Here is an 18,721-nt window from a genome sequence, read left to right as displayed (position 1 = left end):
TTAAAAGTAAAATGGATTCGTCATTTCTGGTTACAAGTATTAAAAGTAAAATGAATTCATGATGTCTGGTTACAATCATCCACAGTAAAATGAATTCATGATTTCTGGTTACAAGTATCGACAAGGGCAAGAAACATGCACAGATAAAATAGAAGCAGTGAAGCGAGCTTATGATACTGTGCCAGTTTAAAACCAGTAAGAAAGGAAGAAAGGAAGAAAGGAAGAAAGGAAGAAAGGACAAAAGAAGGAACGAAGAACAAACAAAAAAGAGAACAAAGAAAAAAAGATAGAAAGTCAGAAAACGCATTATTGAATTATAATTTTAAAGTGGATAGTGCTTACATAAAAAGATGAAGAATTGTTGTTGAAGAAAGAGATAGTTGAAGAGGATTTAGCAATGTTTTGGATACAGGAACAACAACAGTACCAAAAACAAGGTTCCACATTAAATATATTGATGACGGGGAGAAAAATAAAAAAACAAATTCTTAGCATGGAAAAGACACAGCTAGTCAAACGCAAAACAACAGATCATCTGTTAAGGGCAGATGGCTAGGTTATACAACAAGTCAGGAAGGGCAGATGGCCAGGTTATATAACAAGTCAGGAAGGGCAGATGGCTAGGTTATACAACAAGTCAGGAAGGTATTTGGATGTAGCAAGTACAGTTTTATAGAAAGAGATATGAAAAAAGTGAGTTTGTATATTCCACGTACATGTTCCTTCTTTATGTGCAACATGTTAGACACAGGATGGCAGAAGAAAACAAAAGAAGAAAAGAGGTTAACAATAGAAACAAAGAAACAAGTGAAAACAACATCTTCACAGTCCTCGGATGCAGCTCTGCAAAAAAAGTTGTGGAGTGGTCTATGCTACTCGAATTTGCTTACTTCCACCACGTCTGTTAGACAACATGAGGATTACAAATCTAAAGTGATTGTTTGAGCCAAAGACATCTTGCGAGAATAGAGCTGACAACTGTCTACGCAAACACATGAAGACACTTCAGACCCTTGCAAAACACGATTAGCGAATGAACACTTCTTGTTCAATTGAGATAGCCAATCCACAAAAAGCACTACACCTATCCTCTAAACCAAAGACTAATATCAAGAAAAACAATAAACACAAACAAAGCATACATACATTAAAATGATTGGTGGGTGAAAACATATTAATATATGTTATACTTTTCTGCGTATGTGTTGGCAGCATTGAAAGCACCACTACTTAAACAATAAAACTGTTTGATGAACATGATCCATGATTTTGGCTAACCAGGCTTAGGTCATACCGGGATTTGATACAAGCAAAGAAGTGTGTAACGTTTCAAAGTTCTGGCCTAAATAGCTTTAAGAAATTGATACATTTTCTTTATGACAAATTCGTTTATGGTTGTCAGCTGTCCATGCAGTCTAACACTGCTCGTTGCTACGACTTGCCCAGGTGATTAAATACAATCAAACAGAAAAAAACTACTCTGGTTCACAGTAAAAGGAAAATCCATAAGTAACATTGTTGTGTGGAGTTTACTGACAGACGCCTTGCTAGTAATGAATAGATACCAAGTACAGATGCCTTGCTAGTAATGAATGGATACCAAGTACAGACGCCTTGCTAGCAATGAATGGATACCCAGTACAGACGCCTTGCTAGTAATGAATGGATACCCAGTACAGACGCCTTGCTAGTAATGAATGGATACCCAGTACAGACGCCTTGCTAGTAATGAATGGATACCCAGTACAGACGCCTTGCTAGAAATGAATGGATACCCAGTACAGACGCCTTGCTAGTAATGAATGGATACCCAGTACAGACGCCTGGCTAGAAATGAATGAATACCCAGTACAGACGCCTTGCTAGAAATGAATGGATACCCAGTACAGACGCCTTGCTAGTAATGAATGGATACCCAGTACAGACGCCTGGCTAGAAATGAATGGATACCCAGTACAGACGCCTTGCTAGTAATGAATGGATACCCAGTACAGACGCCTTGCTAGTATTGCATGGATACCCAGTACAGACGCCTGGCTAGAAATGAATGAATACCCAGTACAGACGCCTTGCTAGAAATGAATGGATACCCAGTACAGACGCCTGGCTAGTAATGAATGGATACCCAGTACAGACGCCTGGCTAGAAATGAATGGATACCCAATACAGACGCCTTGCTAGTAATGAATGGATACCCAGTACAGACGCCTTGCTAGTAATGAATGGATACCCAGTACAGACGCCTTGCTAGTAATGAATGGATACCCAGTACAGACGCCTTGCTAGTAATGAATGGAAACCCAGTACAGACGATTATAGGCGCAGACACACAATCAAAATCCATAACATGCTTGCACAAAATACCGTTCATATAATTAAGAACAATCCTTACGCAGTCACTGCGAGTTTTAGTTCAGAACACCATGCTACAAAAGAACTGACAAACCATTACAACAGGTCACTTGAATACAAAACAAATCGAAAACCATTACTTTCAATTTTAGTTTCAGACAACATGCTAGAAACCAAAAGAAATAAATCAACGAAAAATGATGAGAAGATTGAATATGAATGCATATTATGCAAAGCTCAAACGGTATAATTATCAACACATAAAAACTACTGCTACGTTTAGCTGGCAGAAGCAATGCAATGGGGTTTTGGATGCGAGCACCTCACTTGAACGGAACTGAAAACATCTAAAATAAATCATGTCCCTTGACACGAATATATGAACACACAACTCAAAGAGAATGACAAGTACATACACACTGCTGTCCTTCACATTTGTAGGCAAATGCAGAAGTAATGTTGTACTGTGATTCAGGTAGAAAAAAATAGAAAACAGTTCATGACCTATAGTCCTTGATCTGAACGAAAAATTATTAAAAAGAATCCTATTAAATCGTTTGTTTTTGGTAAGTTTAAGATTTTATGTGCTAGGTTTGGATAATTCAATTTCTTGAAACGGTAGCTTTTATGTGTGATTCTGTCATTGAATGATGCAATGTAGGCGACTGGTTATGTCCTCAAGAATGGGGGTATGGTTTTTAAAACTGGAATAACGCTGTTGCTTTTGCAAGTACAATTTCAGTTTTAGGTTATTATTTATAAAAAAAACACGTCAAAAATACAGATCAACAAAAAAGAATCAACGAAATCTTACGTAAATGTTAAATATGACGCCACAGAATCAATAAAAATCATTGAAGAATTTCTAAAGCTAGAGAAAACTGTTTCATACAATTGAATATTAGGACAGACTCCCTTTAGGCGCACATTGTACAATCAGGGACTACTTATATGAAGCAAAACACGTGCATAACACTGCAGAACATGACGAGCCCCACAAGTAGCTTTGTTGGCACAATAAGGTACATCTTGTTTGTTTTAGACACCTTGCTAGATAAGAACTGAAAACAAAGAATCATAAGAACAGTTAATCTGAATACAAAAATAACTAATTACGATGATCGCAGGAATGTCACTACTGTTCACAGTGGTACGTAATACTTCACTGCAATGTTTCTGAGTACAACAGATTACTAGAATTAAACTGAAAACTTCTATGAAAAGTCATAAATACAGTGTGACAAGATACACTTAGTCGCCAAAGATGAAATAATTCTCGGTCATTTCTTTGTCCTTCTATCTGTCCCTGTTTGATTATCTCCCCCTGTCCCAAGTTGTGTCTCCCGCCAGTTGTAGCTAATTGTAGGTGTGTATGGAGGTTGGTTTCTGATTGGTTGATTGTTTAAACGGATGCGCGCGCGCGAAAGAATGAGATGTAGCGTGGGTAGATCAGACTCCTGTGATTTTCGTAGCGAGAGGTCGTAGTTTTGGATTTGTGCTGTTTTACTTTTGATTGAACGATTAGTGTTAAGTATAGTTGGAGCCATTATAACTTTATTTTGGCAAAGCGGATAAATTCGAGGATCGCGTAAGCTGAACCATCAGCTAAACTGGTCCAGAGAAATAAGATATTCGGCGGCTTCTCAGATGATTCTTCTTACCCGGCATCTGGCCGCAATCCTCCTCTCATGGACAGGTTACTGGACGCACTGCACAAACATGAAGAGCGGACATATTGTTTTTACAATCTGTCCTCTACGAACTAGTTTCTGCAATGTAAATCGGTTCAGCTTACGCGATACACAAACTACCGATATCCTAATGCCTATTAAAGTTACCTGTTAAAGTGCTTTGACTATCGCGTCTCAAGAAACACAAGTATTAAGGGCTGGAACCTTTTCCTGCATTCTCTCCGGGCATTTTCTCCTCCCGCGCGATTACATCGCTATCGAGACCTTTCTCTTCGATGGACAGTCGTCAAGTGTGCTACTACTCTAGCTACGATTCACAAAGTTAACTGTTCGCTGGTTTGTGAGCTCTGTTTACTCCGTGGAATACACATTCCACGTGTATCTCGTTGGCTTTCGTGGATCGTGAAGGACACAAATGCTAACTCGGCCTGACTCAGTTGTTAGCCGTTTGATTTCCTTCACAAGGACGACGTGTGCAGCGTCCAGAGGACTACTGAACTGCTTGTCCCTTGTGTATCTACAGTGGTGGCTTCCCCTGAGCTGTCAGCACGAGTGATGGGCGGTACTGGGTCCTCAGTGCTGCCTTTATCTGTTCAATGGAGTCAAACATCTGAGTCGCCCAGGCAGGAGGAGTGTCTTCCCCGGCTGAGTTGATTGCCTCTCTCTTGTGGTCAATGGATGCAAACATCTGAGTCGCCCAGGCAGGAGGAGTGTCTTCCCCGGCTGAGTTGATTGCCTCTCTCTTGTGGTCAATGGATGCAAACAGCCGAGTCGCCCAGGCGGGAGTGTCAGCCTGCAACCAATGTTTAATTTACACGAATATGCATACGCAGGGGCGGACGAGGGGGGGGGGGGGGGGGGGCACAGGGGGCACGTGCCGCCCCCCCTCCCGAAAAAAAAAGAAAAAAAAAGAAAATAAAAGAATAAGAAAAAAAAAGATTTTTCTATGCTGATTCTACGACCATTTCTAAGTTCAAATGGCACCAGATGGTACCATTTTGCTTCTTTGGGCAAAAACAAATTTCCGGGGGGGCATGCCCCCGGACCCCCCTAGCAAATTCGGGCGCTTCGCGCCCATCACATTCACTTTCGATTCAAAGTGCCCCCCCCCCTTACAAAGCAACTGATCCGCCCCTGATACGTGTGTGTGTGTGTGTGTATGTGTGTGTGTGCATGTGCGTGTGTGTGTGTGTGTGTGTGTGTGTGTGTGTGTGTGTGTGTGTGTGTGCGTGCGTGTGTGTGTGTGTGTGTGTGTGTGTGTGTGTCTGTGTGTGTGTGTCTGTGTGGGTGTGTGTGTGTGTGTGTGTGTCTGTGTGTGTGTCTGTGTGTGTGTGTGTGTGTGTGTGTGTGTCTGTGTGTGTGTGTGTGTCTGTGTGTGTGTGTGTGTGTGTGTGTGCATGTGTGTGTGTGTGTGTGTGTGTGTGTGTGTGTGTGTGTGTGTGTGTGTGTGTGTGTCTGTGTGTGTGTGTGTGTGTGTGTGTGTGTGTGTGTCTGTGTGTGTGTGTGTGTGTGTGTGTGTGTGTGTGTGTGTGTGTGTGTGTGTGTCTGTGTCTGTGTGTGTGTGTGTGTGTGTGTGTGTGTGTCTGTGTGTGTGTGTGTGTGTGTGTGTGTGTGTGTGTCTGTGTGTGTGTGTGTGTCTGTGTGTGTGTGTGTGTGTGTGTGTGTGTGTGTCTGTGTGTGTGTGTGTGTGTGTGTGTGTGTGTGTGTGTGAGTGTGTGTGTGTGTGTGTGTGTGTGTGTGTGTGTGTGTGTGTGTGTCTGTGTGTGTGTGTGTGTGTGTGTGTGTGTGTGTGTCTGTGTGTGTGTGTGTCTGTGTGTGTGTGTGTGTGTGTGTGTGTGTGTGTATGTGTGTGTATGTGTGTGTGTCTGTGTGTGTGTGTGTGTGTGTGTGTGTGTGTGTGTGTCTGTGTGTGTGTGTGTGTGTGTGTGTGTGTGTGTGTGTGTGTGTCTGTGTGTGTGTGTGTCTGTGTGTGTGTGTGTGTGTGTGTGTGTGTGTGTGTGTGTGTGTGTCTGTGTGTGTGTGTGTGTGTGTGTGTGTGTGTGTCTGTGTGTGTGTGTGTGTGTGTGTGTGTGTCTGTGTGTGTGTGTGTGTGTGTGTGTGTGTGTCTGTGTGTGTGTGTGTCTGTGTGTGTGTGTGTGTGTGTGTGTGTGTGTGTGTGTGTGTGTGTGTGTGTCTCTGTGTGTGTGTGTGTGTGTGTGTGTGTGTGTGTGTGTGTGTGTGTGTGTGAGTGTGTGTGTGTGTGTGTGTGTGTGTGTGTGTGTGTGTGTGTGTGTGTGTGTGTGTGTGTGTGTGTGTGTGTGTGTGTCTGTGTGTGTGTGTGTGTGTGTGTGTGTGTGTGTGTGTGTGAGTGTGTGTGTGTGTGTGTGTGTGTGTGTGTGTGTGTGTGTGTCTGTGTGTGTGTGTGTGTGTGTGTGTGTGTGTGTGTGTGTGTGTGTGTCTGTGTGTGTGTGTGTCTGTGTGTGTGTGTGTGTGTGTGTGTGTGTGTGTGTGTGTGTGTGTGTGTGTGTGTGTGTGTGTCTGTGTGTGTGTGTGTGTGTGTGTGTGTGTGTGTGTGTGTGTCTGTGTGTGTGTGTGTCTGTGTGTGTGTGTGTGTGTGTGTGTGTGTGTGTGTGTGTGTGTGTGTGTGTGTGTGTGTGTGTGTCTGTGTGTGTGTGTGTGTGTGTGTGTGTGTGTGTGTGTGTGTGTGTGTGTGTGTGTGTGTGTGTGTGAACAAGTGTGTGTGCTTACCAGTTAACTCCCTTGACCATCCTGATATATCTTAGGATGACTCACCATAGACATTCATATTTAATTTTTGTACAGTCAAGCCTTTTTATGCACTCAAAATAACAACACAAACAGTTTCTTGACTGACTTATTGGGGCATGTTGACTGATTTTAAAAATAATCAATACTTTGCTTATTATGACTTTTGTTTTCCTGACATATTTCTGGTATGTGCCTCTGCTCTTTTTGCCACTGTTGCAAACTTTCGCGAATGACAGTCGGTAATCTCACAAGCTAATATATCAGCGCTGCGTGTTCATCTGAGCCTGAGGTTGAGTAGCAGTATTCAGATGACAATACCCTGGAAAAGTAGGGGCGACCACCCCCAACCAGGCGCGTCCACAGGTGGCGGATAGTGGGGTCACTCAAGAAATAACCCAGGTGTCCAATGACAGGAGCACAATGTGATCAAGAGCCGCATTAAAAGCTCTAACCCTGGGGAAGATCACCTCAGATAAGCAAACCAGCCAGCTATGGTCAAATAGCCGGGTAGACTGGACTCGACAGCCCTGTACAGCCACCAGTCTAGGAGAAGGACCACTCCGATATAAAAACACGCCGAAGCCGGATGAGCTGAGTCATTTATGGTGCAAAACGGCAGCTCAGCTCACCAACGCTCATAGATGACGATACTTGAGCAACAAGGACAATCAGCAGCAAACAGTCACTGCTTCGAGACACCATGATTGTGTTCCCGTTTGTTTTTTTAGCTTGGCAGCACTTGCTCCGAATTCCTTTAAATCCGGCAGTGATATTTGATTTTATTTGAATAAACGTGAACTGAAAATGTTTCTTTTTTAATCAAAGCAATAACTTTGCTTTCTGTCATTATGGATTAAGTTGACATTTTCACTAAATCGTTGGTTGTCACAGTCGAACATAGTTTGTTTATATCATGATGGCGGCAGTTGAGTGATTCACTGAGTCACGGTCTGTGCCTGCCTGTTGATGCACATAATCGAGTGGTACCGAGTACCGAACATTTGTTCTCCTACTGTAAGCATTCGTCATTGATGTCTAAATTGTATGAGAAAATGTTCAGAACAAAGACACTCATTTGGTGTTTGTTCTGTGCTGTTTTCAGATCTGGTAGCTACGTGAATGTAGATCCAGAGCCAACTACTGAAGTATCCAATTAACAGACAGTAGGACTATCAGATTGCATATATACTGAACTCCAAAAGAAACGCAAGATTAAGAAATTGAATCTCATTCTTTGGCATTTCATTTTGACGAGATATAATCGAACGAATTTCACGAAAATTGGTACAAAGCATCTTGGGGCAATGTTCTTTGATTGTCACTAACAAAAAAAACGTTACCGAAAGAAAGTTCTCATCGCCAGGCTCAGTAACGCGTGTGTCCCCCATTGGCGTTGACAAGGGCCTGACATCTGTCTCTCATGGAGCGCACCAGGCGGTTGGCGGTGTTCCTGGAGGATTCTGTAGCCGGGAGGAACGGTTGGCGTAGGTGCTGACGGTAGATGACCCGGTCCTAGCGAGCAGTAGTCACACGAGGTCGTCCGCTTCTAGCGCCATCCCGGGTGCTGCCGCCGGCTTGGAATCGGGTCCACAGACGACAGATGGTCGAGGTTGCCACGCCCATGACATTTGCAATGGCAGTTGGGCGATTTCCAGCTTGCAATCGCCCGATTGCTCTCTCCCGGTCAATGGCGCTCAGTCTTGGCATGCTTCTACTGTACAAATGGCTGATTTCGGACAGTGGACGGAGACAGGTTTTTGTTCCTTGTGTGAGCTGAGTACTGTTAACGAAAAAAATCAGGTCTGGCAGCTTTTGTGTGGGCTGCGCGAGCGAAAAACAGTCTCAATCTTCAGCACGCTGCAGAGAGCGGACTCTGGGCGCTGCACACGTGATTTTCACAGGCTACGTGCAGGACACTATGCTAACTCATGCTCGTGCAGAATTTTCACCTGAAACCCACCTTTAGTGCATGAATTTTAACAAAACCTTAAATAACTCTTAACTTGCGTTTCTTTTGGAGTTCAGTATTGTAGCTAATGAAACTATACTCTGGCGGTGAATGCATATGTTTCCTTCAACTGGGGCAAGTTTAAAATTGTACTGGCTTCATACTAACATCAGTCTAAGCAGATCGTTTTAATAGGATCATTATTAAGAATAACCGTTAGGGGAATTACCTGAAGAAAATTAATAAGCATGACACTAGAATTGTTGGCTTTTTTCTTACGTGTGTGTCATCACTCAGCGCATACAGGGCTTGCTCATCCTCAAACTTCTGCAGCTGCCATTGTTCTAGATCTGCACACAGAGCAATGAATGTGAGTGGTCATCAGCGACAAATGTGAATTCTCAGTGGTCTCGTATTTAGATGGTCGACACCAAACGTCACAGTAATAGCAAGACGATGGAAAAAGAAGAAGAAGAAGAAGAAGAACAAGCACAAGAACAAGAACAAGAAGGAAAAGAAGGAGAAGGAGGAGAAGAAGAAGAAGAAGAAGAACAACAACAACAACAACAACAACAACAACAACAACAACAACAACAACACGGTCTTTGGAACTAGTAGTTGTGTAAATGTTTTTTTTTTTTACTTAAATCCACAAATTCCATGACTTTGCATGCTTCCAAACAAATGATTGGTATAAGTACTGGCAGTGTTTCATAAAGGTATGACCACTGGTGTAAAATAGTCAGCCATAATAACCAAATAAGGAAAAATGGAACATTGATGATGTTTTTGAGAGCCAGCGGTTACCGCTATTTACCTTTCAAAACACAGTTTAATCAAGTATGGCTGAGCAATGCTGTAGCACAGCAATCATAAAAACAAACGCAATCGTGTTTATATGACTAGAAACGCCAGTGTTGCTCCTCCCATGAAAGTTTGCCAGTACTGGTATTAATCATGTGTCTGTGTGCACGCGAAGTCATGAATGTTTTGGATGTAAGTCAACAAACATGTCACTGGTTTAAAAAAACAACAACTTATGTTTGCGTAACATCTGAACAAATCAAAAATGCTACCCAAAGTACGATTGGTATGTAGGAATTAACAGTTTAAAAACAATTCAATGCATTATTTCTAAAATACGGAGCTTTTTGTTATGGTACCCCTCATAATCCACACAAAAAACACCGGTTTGGACCGCTCATTTAAACGACACCTTTATCAGTAGGAATACCATTACAGAAGAAATAAAAAAGACAGCTGTAAAAAAACAATCTGTTCTGGAAAGATAATTGATTTGACTTCCCCATAAGAAACATTTGCTGCGTTGTACCAAATCTGAATATTTGGTTGACCTTTTAACTTGTACCTTTTGCAACTCGATTTGTGGGGTACATTTATTTGATTGTAACCCAGTTACCTGAACCCTGAAAAATATATACTTTATCTGAAAAGTGTGCCGAATAGCCAAGTTGAGTGTCCTAAATGGCGCAGCAAGTTTGCATAAAATGACACGGAAATGATAGCTTTGTTGGAGTGCACAAGTCGACGCAATATTCATTTTTGTTTGTTTGTTTGTTTATTTGTTGCTTAAAGTCCAGCCGACTACGCAGAGCCATATCAGGACGAGGAAGGGGGGATGAAGGGGGCCACTTGTCAAGCGATTCCTGTTTACAAATGCACTAACCCATTACTTGTGTCCCAGCAGGCTTTAGTAAAACTAAATTAATACCAACTGGAAGATTACCAGTTTCCAGTATGTTAAAATAGGCTAAACCTATCTACTGCTGGACTTACATCAGAACACAAACAGATTAAACTATACATGAATCGCGAGACAAGCGGCAAGAGAAGAGATTTTTGGAAAAAATACAGGTGAATGAGCAAGAAGGCAGAAAAAAGAAAAGAATTCATGAAGAAAAAGAGAGCATGACAGGAAAGAGGAACCAAAAATCTACCTAACAGCAAACTAGAAAGCTCCTGCGGTTCCAAAAACAGGAGGGGCCTTTAATTTCATAACCGCAGTGCCCCACTGCGGGAAATATTCATTTGCTACGTATATATTCAGTGTTAGGAAACGCTACCGTTGCTGAGCTTTGGTTCAGTTTTGTGTGTTGCATGTAGTTGACTTATTTGTACTTTGTGGGAAAGTACCGATATTATATTTTGTAAACACAATATTTATGCTTGGACGAGAATGCAGGTGAACTTTCTAGTCCTGTCAAAACAAGTTGTTTACCATGCTGATTTAGTGTGAGTTCGTGGCGTTCGATCGGATTAAGGGCGTCGGCACCTTTTGATGTACGTCACAAAGAACGTCACCATTCTAGTCCATGGGCGGTTCGCATATAATGTAGTTGTATCATGTTCGGTCTGGAATATTCTCCAGATTGAGTATTTACTATATATGCCAGCGCGATTTGTATGTAAAAAAGCTTCTATTTGAGTTCTGCTACGTTGTGCAGTTGTATGTATTGAATGCTGAATAAATCCTCGAACTCAATTTGACGAGTTGTTTTCTGTTGCTGCGAAGACGGGCGACGTAGAATAAAAGAACACAACTATACGACGTTTGAGAACTTGTGGCAATCTCAAGTGTCGTGTAACAATTGGGGGCCAAGCCAAGGATCTACGTTTAACGCCAAGGGTTTTCCAGCAACAAAGACAGTCAAGACAGTCACAGGAGGTAGCCATCAATCGGGTGTATCCTGAGGGATCAGTATTGAGACTACGGAACCGTGGATTCGGTGTGACTGGTGAAGAGTTTGGTAATCGCCGCAGCTCGGTACGGTGAGCGACGCCGGAGTGTATCGGGATTACAGAGGTTAGCTGCCGTTTGGACGAGACGGACTTCGTCGCGGAGCTAGTGCATTAATACTACGAAATACGACTGAGGTACGTCGTGTACGTATCGTGAGCAGAGTGCGCCGTCACGTTAGACGAGGAGGGTGGCAGCCTGCGTCTACGAAGGTGACCAGCGACGAGAGAAGCAGCGGAGGTGCAGTAGAGACTGTGTTCTTTAGAAGACTACATTCGTCTACGTTCGGGGCTGTGAAAGAATACAGACGAACGCACCGGAAAAGACCAGAATGGCTGAGTTCTGGGCAAAAGGAATTGATTTGGGACTAAAAGGCAAGCAGTTGACGGAGTTCGTCGAGTCCCAGACACGACTGCTGGCGCAGCGTGAAGAAAGACAAGCGCAGCGTGAGCGAGAAGAAAAAGAAAGACAAGCGCAGCGTGAGCGAGAAGAAAAAGAAAGACAAGCGCATCGTGAAGAAAGACAAGCGCAGCGTGAGCGTGAAGAACGACAAGCGCAGCGTGAGCGTGAAGAAAGAGAAAGAGAAGCACAGCGTGAAGAAAGGAAAATGGAGCTGAAACGCGTAGAGCTCCAGATAGAAATGGAGACCAAGCGCTTAGAGCTTCAGACAGAAATGGTGCGTGTTCAAAATGAGCACGCGGCACCACGCCAAAGAGATAACCAGCAGCAAATGCTACACAGGGCACCGAAACTTCCAGCATTCGCTGACGGGAAGGACCAGATCGACTGCTACCTTGCAAGATTCGAGAGGTTCGCTGAGAGTGCTAGATGGCAGCGCGACGACTGGGCGATTCAACTCAGCGCACATTTGACTGGGGCAGCACTTGAGGTCTACACTAGACTCTCAAACGATGACGCCAGAGACTATGATGTACTGAAGGAAGCTCTGTTGCGTTGCTACAACTTCACTGAAAGGGGCTACCGTCAACGCTTCCGCGAATGCCAGCCATTGTCTGGAGAGACACCGAGCCAGTTTGTGGAGCGCCTGTCGTCATACCTGCAGAAGTGGGTGGAGTTATCAGGTGAAGAGCAGTCATACGAGAGTCTGCGGGACTTGATCGTGAAGGAGCAGTTCCTTAATGCCTGCCCGAAGGACCTGGCGACCCGCTTGGAAGAGCAAAAACTGCGGGGTTTGAAGGATATTACTGATGCTGCTGAGCGTTATCTCATTGCTCATGGAAGGACCCTGGGGACGTCAAAGTCATCGAAACCTTTCCAGAAGAGCGGGAACCAGGGAAACCAACCTGCCAAGGGACAAACTGAGTCCGCACCATCATCCAATGAAGGGCAGAACATAACGTGTTTCCATTGCAATGCCAAGGGTCACCGAGTCGCCAACTGTCCCCAAAAGAAAAATAACGGACATGTCAATGACAAAGCGCAAGAACATCGACGGAGATATTACGACAACAAGAGGCAAACGAGTGGCTCGAACCAACAAGTATGTGCGAGCAGCGTCATACTTCCAAGGGCTGCCGAGCAAGTGGCTACACCATCGGACGTGGAAGAATGTATATCTGATGGCCAGCTTCTACTCGCCAATGGCAAGTCAATCTCTGTTGTCGCCAGCGCAGCTGTGTCAGTGTCGAACATGCCCGTGTCGAAGGGATTTGTTGAGAAGCAGGAAGTCACTGTTCTCAGAGATTCGGGCTGCAATGGGGTCATCGTCAAAGAGGATCTGGTGCCAACAGAGAAGTTCACTGGTGACTTCAAGTGGACGCTCATGGCTGACAGCAAATGCGTGAAGGCACCAGTGGCAAAGATCCAGATAGATACTCCATACTTCACCGGAGAAGTTGAGGCCGTCTGCCTGAAGAAGCCCTTGTACGATCTACTAATTGGGAACATTGGGGGTGCGAGACGTCCTGATGACCCTGATTTCGAATGGAGAATGGGCTCAGCTCAGCCTGCTGCTGAGGAGGAAGACCCACTGCCATTCGCGAATGAAGATATCAGCGAACTGTTACGAGATGACAGAGCAACTGTGCATCGCCGCGACCAGCCGCAGGTTGTAAGCGCTGTGACGACCAGAGCCCAGGCGAAGAAAGACAAAACAACTACGCCACTCAGGGTCACCAACAGTTCTGCAACTGCTGTCGTGGACAGGGATCGGCTGATTCAGCTACAGGAAGCTGATTTGACCTTGACAAAGTACAGGAGTCGTCCTGTCAAGGAGATGACTAAGGGCGAAGGCACTGTGCACTTTGAGGTGAAGGCCAAGATCCTGTACAGAGTGTTCCAGCACGCGAGAGTCAACGGTGGGAAGCCATTACGTCAAGTTCTGGTGCCTCAACCACTTAGGCGCCAGGTGATGGAGGTGGCCCACGACTCTATTATGGGAGGTCACCTGGGGGTCAAGAAGACATCGGACAGAATCCAGGCTGCGTTTTACTGGCCAGGACTGCATGCAGATGTGACTCGATTCTGCCGATTGTGCGATATTTGCCAGAAAACCATACCTCGAGGAAGGGTCCCGAAAGTGCCGTTGCAGAAGATGCCTTTGATCGACCGACCTTTCAAGAGGGTGGCCATTGACCTCATCGGCGAGATCAAACCGCCAAGTGAAGCGGGTCATCGTTGGGTACTGACCCTGGTAGACTATGCAACCAGGTACCCAGAAGCCGTGCCTCTGAAGAAAATTGACACCGAGACTGTTGCCGAGGCACTTGTGGACATTTTCAGCAGAATTGGGGTTCCTGAAGAGATCCTCACAGACCTGGGGACACAGTTTGTCTCTGAATGCATGGAAGAGGTCAACAGGCTGCTGAGCATTCGTCACTTGACTACGACACCCTATCACCCGATGTGCAATGGGCTGGTCGAAAAATTCAATGCGACGCTGAAGTCCACGCTGAAGAAACTATGCAGTGAGCAGCCAAGGCAGTGGCATCGCTACATCAATGCCTTGCTGTTTGCATACAGGGAGATGCCACAAGAGTCCACTGGATTCTCCCCGTTCGAGCTGATGTACGGGCGGACCGTGAGAGGCCCGATGCAGATACTAAAGGAATCGTGGACGAAAGATGTGGACACACCTGAAGTGAAGAACAGTTACCAGTACGTGTTCGAGTTGCGAGAGAAACTGGAGGAGACTCTCGAGATTGCGAGAGAAAACTTGAGAAAGTCTCAGGATAGTGGAAAGCACTACTACGACCGCAAAGCCGTAAACAGGAAGTTTACACCAGGTAACAAAGTGCTGATACTGCTTCCCACTGATCACAACAAACTACTGATGCAGTGGAAAGGCCCATACGAGGTTGAGGCCGTGGTAGGGATCAACGACTACAAGGTGAATGTCGGCAAGAAGTCCAAGATCTACCACGCTAACCTCCTGAAACTGTATGTGGAGAGACCTCCGGAAGCAGTACAGGTCGCAGCAATGGTGGAAGAACCAGCCGAACTAGACGAGTTCGACGGTGAGGAACTACTGGAGTTGGGAGACCTCCACAAGAAAGAGGGAGTGGATGACGTCAAGCTAGGACCTGACCTGACAGAAGATCAGCAGAAGGAGCTGCATGATTTTATGGGCGACTTCACCCATAGGTTCTCTGATGTTCCAGGCTCTACGTCCTTGGTCGAACATGAAGTCCACCTCACATCTGACGTTCCTGTTCGCTCAAAACCATACCCTATCCCGTTTCAGGCTCGGGAATCCTTGAAGAAGGACATCGACAGCATGTTGAAGATGGGGGTCATCCGTGAGTCATCATCCCCTTACTCATCTCCCGTTGTTGTTGTCAAGAAGAAAGACGGTACAAACAGGGTATGCATTGACTTCAGGAAAGTGAATAAGATCACCGTGTTTGACCCTGAACCAATGCCGACGGCGGCTGATCTGTTCCGACGGTTGACTGGCAGTAAGATCTTCTCAAAGATCGATCTCAGCAAGGGATATTGGCAGATTCCTGTGCGCGAAGAGGACATACCAAAGACCGCCTTTGCAACTCCAGACGGAACGTGAGTGCCTGCGGATGCCTTTTGGCATGGTGAACAGTGGTGCTACCCTGAAGAGGGGAATGCGAAAAATGCTCAAAGGAATGAAGAATGTTGTGTACTACTGGGATGATCTGCTAGTCCACACGGAGACCTTTGAGGAGCATCTGGAGACTTTGAGGGAATTGTTTTCCCGCCTGACAAAAGCTAATCTGACCGTGAGACCCAGCAAGTGCATTTTGGGGACCGACAATGTTGACTTCATAGGTCATTCACCGAAGGAAGGTCAAAAGGGGCTTTTGTTGGAAAACGTTACCAAGATCCTCAATGCGCCACGTCCTGAAACCAAGAAGCAGGTGCGATCCTTCCTTGGATTGGCTGGGTACTACAGAGAGTTCATTCCAAACTTCGCCGCCATAACGGCGCCTTTGTCGGACATGACCCGAAAAGGATGCCCCAACCGAATACTCTGGGGACCAGCTCAGGAGAAGGCATACCAGACCGTGCGCGACCTGATGTCACGAGACCCGGTGCTACGCCTTCCTGATACTGCCAAAGAGTTCATCTTGCGTACAGACGCATCGGACGAAGGGATCGGCGCCATGCTGATGCAAGAACATGGAGGTAAACCGTTTCCGGTCAGCTATGCCAGCAAGAAGCTGTCAGGAGCCGAGAAGAACTACTCGACCATGGAGAAAGAGTGTTTAGCCATTGTGTGGGGAATCAAGAAATTTGAACTCTACCTCCAAGGGGTGAAATTCGTGCTTCAGACTGATCACAAACCCCTCACCTACCTGAACTCTGCGAAGTTTGTGAATAATCGTATCATGAGGTGGGTGATGTACTTGCAGAACTTTGATATGCGAGTGGAATCGATCAAAGGTTCAGACAATGTTGGAGCAGATTTTCTCAGCCGAGTATGTGAGTAAAACTGTGTTCATTCTCCAACAGACTAATGTACATACCTGGATTTCAATCTGTTATGTATACATAATATGTGTACAAGTAGCGTTTCAATGATTGAAAGAAATTAGGTAAATTTCTTCTGGTGTTGGGGGTAATGTTAGGAAACGCTACCGTTGCTGAGCTTTGGTTCAGTTTTGTGTGTTGCATGTAGTTGACTTATTTGTACTTTGTGGGAAAGTACCGATATTATATTTTGTAAACACAATATTTATGCTTGGACGAGAATGCAGGTGAACTTTCTAGTCCTGTCAAAACAAGTTGTTTACCATGCTGATTTAGTGTGAGTTCGTGGCGTTCGATCGGATTAAGGGCGTCGGCACCTTTTGATGTACGTCACATAGAACGTCACCATTCTAGTCCATGGGCGGTTCGCATATAATGTAGTTGTATCATGTTCGGTCTGGAATATTCTCGAGATTGAGTATTTACTATATATGCCAGCGCGATTTGTATGTAAAAAAGCTTCTATTTGAGTTCTGCTACGTTGTGCAGTTGTATGTATTGAATGCTGAATAAATCCTCGAACTCAATTTGACGAGTTGTTTTCTGTTGCTGCGAAGACGGGCGACGTAGAATAAAAGAACACAACTATACGACGTTTGAGAACTTGTGGCAATCTCAAGTGTCGTGTAACATTCAGGTTGACTGATGTCTAAATAAATAGTCCATGAGCTGAGCCCAAAGGTGTTTTCATTGTTGATTGTTTAGCTTCAGGCCGGCATGTTGACTAAATGGTTTTTTTACATTGCTTCACGCGTTTTGTTATTTGTTTGTTCTCCTGTTTTGTCCTCACCGGATACAAGACTGGTTGTTTTCTACATTGCAAACAAGTCTGCAATAGGGTTATTCAAAAGGCTCTCTGTAGCAAGAATGTGCACACTATTGTTTTTCTTTTTTTGTTTAGGTGTTTGTGTGCTTGTTGTTGTTTTATTTTAGTCCATGAGCTGAGTCCAGAAGTGCCCCCCCCCCTCCCCTGTCAAAATATTCAAAATGATTTTGTGGACCCTTAGGGTGTATGGAACAAGATAATTGACATTAGCTAGAACTATGTTGCTGTCCGCTATGTTTTCTACATTGATTTGAAGGGTAGCCCCATCGTGTTTTGTACAAGCTTTCGGTTGGTCCATAAACTTGAATGAACTTTGGTGATCAACTGTGGCGTTATATTAAGCTAAGATATCGTTCGAACTCCACATGTACATGCTGTGGTACAGCTTCTGTCTGTCGGCCTTTGCCATTGTTTCAAAGTGGATGACGTTCCCTTTGCTATGTTGCTTTAGTTCTTTGACAGCCACCTTGAACATTTTGTTTGCCAGGTAAAAATCAGATTCCCGAACAATATTAAAGTCATAGTTGTGCAAAGGCGTTAGACAATCTTGTGTGAAAGAAAATGTCTGTCACCTTTCCTTTATTTGGTGTTTAACGTCGTTTTCAACCACGAAGGTTATATCGCGACGAGGTCTGTCACACGACCAAGTCTGAATAGCAGGTAATATATCCCGTTAAAAAAGAAACAACACACAGCAATCCACTAGAAAAAGCTAATGTAGTCATGCAGTGGTGAAGAGAGCACAGCAATTTTAAAACATTCAATTACGCAAGTGCATACGCCCACAACCACACATACATGCGCCCGCGCGTAAACTTGTACAAAGTCTGTGTGTGCGTGTGTGTGTGTGTGTGTGTGTGTGTGTGTGTGTGTTTTAATATGTGATACATGTACCACTAGAAATATTGCGTTGTACTATTACTTACATTTCATCTGATCTGAATAATCAGTTGCCTCTTCGGTGATGAATTTTCTTCTTTTACTTCTGAAGTATTTACAACGGTTTTCATTGAAATCACCTGGGAATCTCCAACAATATGTGCCGCTGATTGTGACAGTCAGTGTGGGGTCCTCCCGCCACAGGATGATCTGTGTGGTGCCCTCAGCAACACTGTAGCTGTCTGCACAGCACACAACATGAATCATTCACATTTATGTATTGGATGCCCAAACACCAGTACAGCCGTATCCGCTGCAAACACTTTGAATTATTCATCTTGCTCCTAGTGACACTGTAGATGCCTTCATATGATACACAGATAATTATTCAGGACGTCTGGTGACCCTAACAACACTGTATGTATCATTAAATGACACAATGTGAACTGTTTAGGTTGGTAGTGCCCTGAGGCAAGACACAATATTTTGTATTTAACCTTGTTGAAAACTTTATTGCGACAAATTTTGCACCCAAATAAAAGCACCAATTCCAGTGT

General features: G+C 44.5%; 2 long non-coding RNA genes across 2 annotated transcripts; one reads left to right on the top strand and one right to left on the bottom strand.

The window, feature by feature from the left end:
• The first annotated feature begins 436 nt into the window (after positions 1-436).
• On the top strand, positions 437-787 carry LOC138950159 (uncharacterized). Its single transcript, XR_011450533.1, has 2 exons — positions 437-556; positions 625-787. It is a non-coding gene; the product is annotated as an uncharacterized lncRNA (long non-coding RNA).
• Positions 788-2,121: 1,334 nt separating this feature from the next.
• Positions 2,122-18,404, bottom strand: LOC138950158 (uncharacterized). The gene is made up of 3 exons (XR_011450532.1): positions 18,212-18,404; positions 9,019-9,089; positions 2,122-4,836 (listed from the first exon to the last, which is right to left on the bottom strand). It is a non-coding gene; the product is annotated as an uncharacterized lncRNA (long non-coding RNA).
• Positions 18,405-18,721: the final 317 nt, after the last annotated feature.

Source organism: Littorina saxatilis, linkage group LG16 (assembly GCF_037325665.1).
Source record: "Littorina saxatilis isolate snail1 linkage group LG16, US_GU_Lsax_2.0, whole genome shotgun sequence".
In the NCBI taxonomy this organism is placed as follows: domain Eukaryota; kingdom Metazoa; phylum Mollusca; class Gastropoda; order Littorinimorpha; family Littorinidae; genus Littorina; species Littorina saxatilis.
The sequence above is the reverse complement of the archived record's forward strand: the minus strand, read 5'-3'. Positions and strand labels throughout refer to the sequence as shown.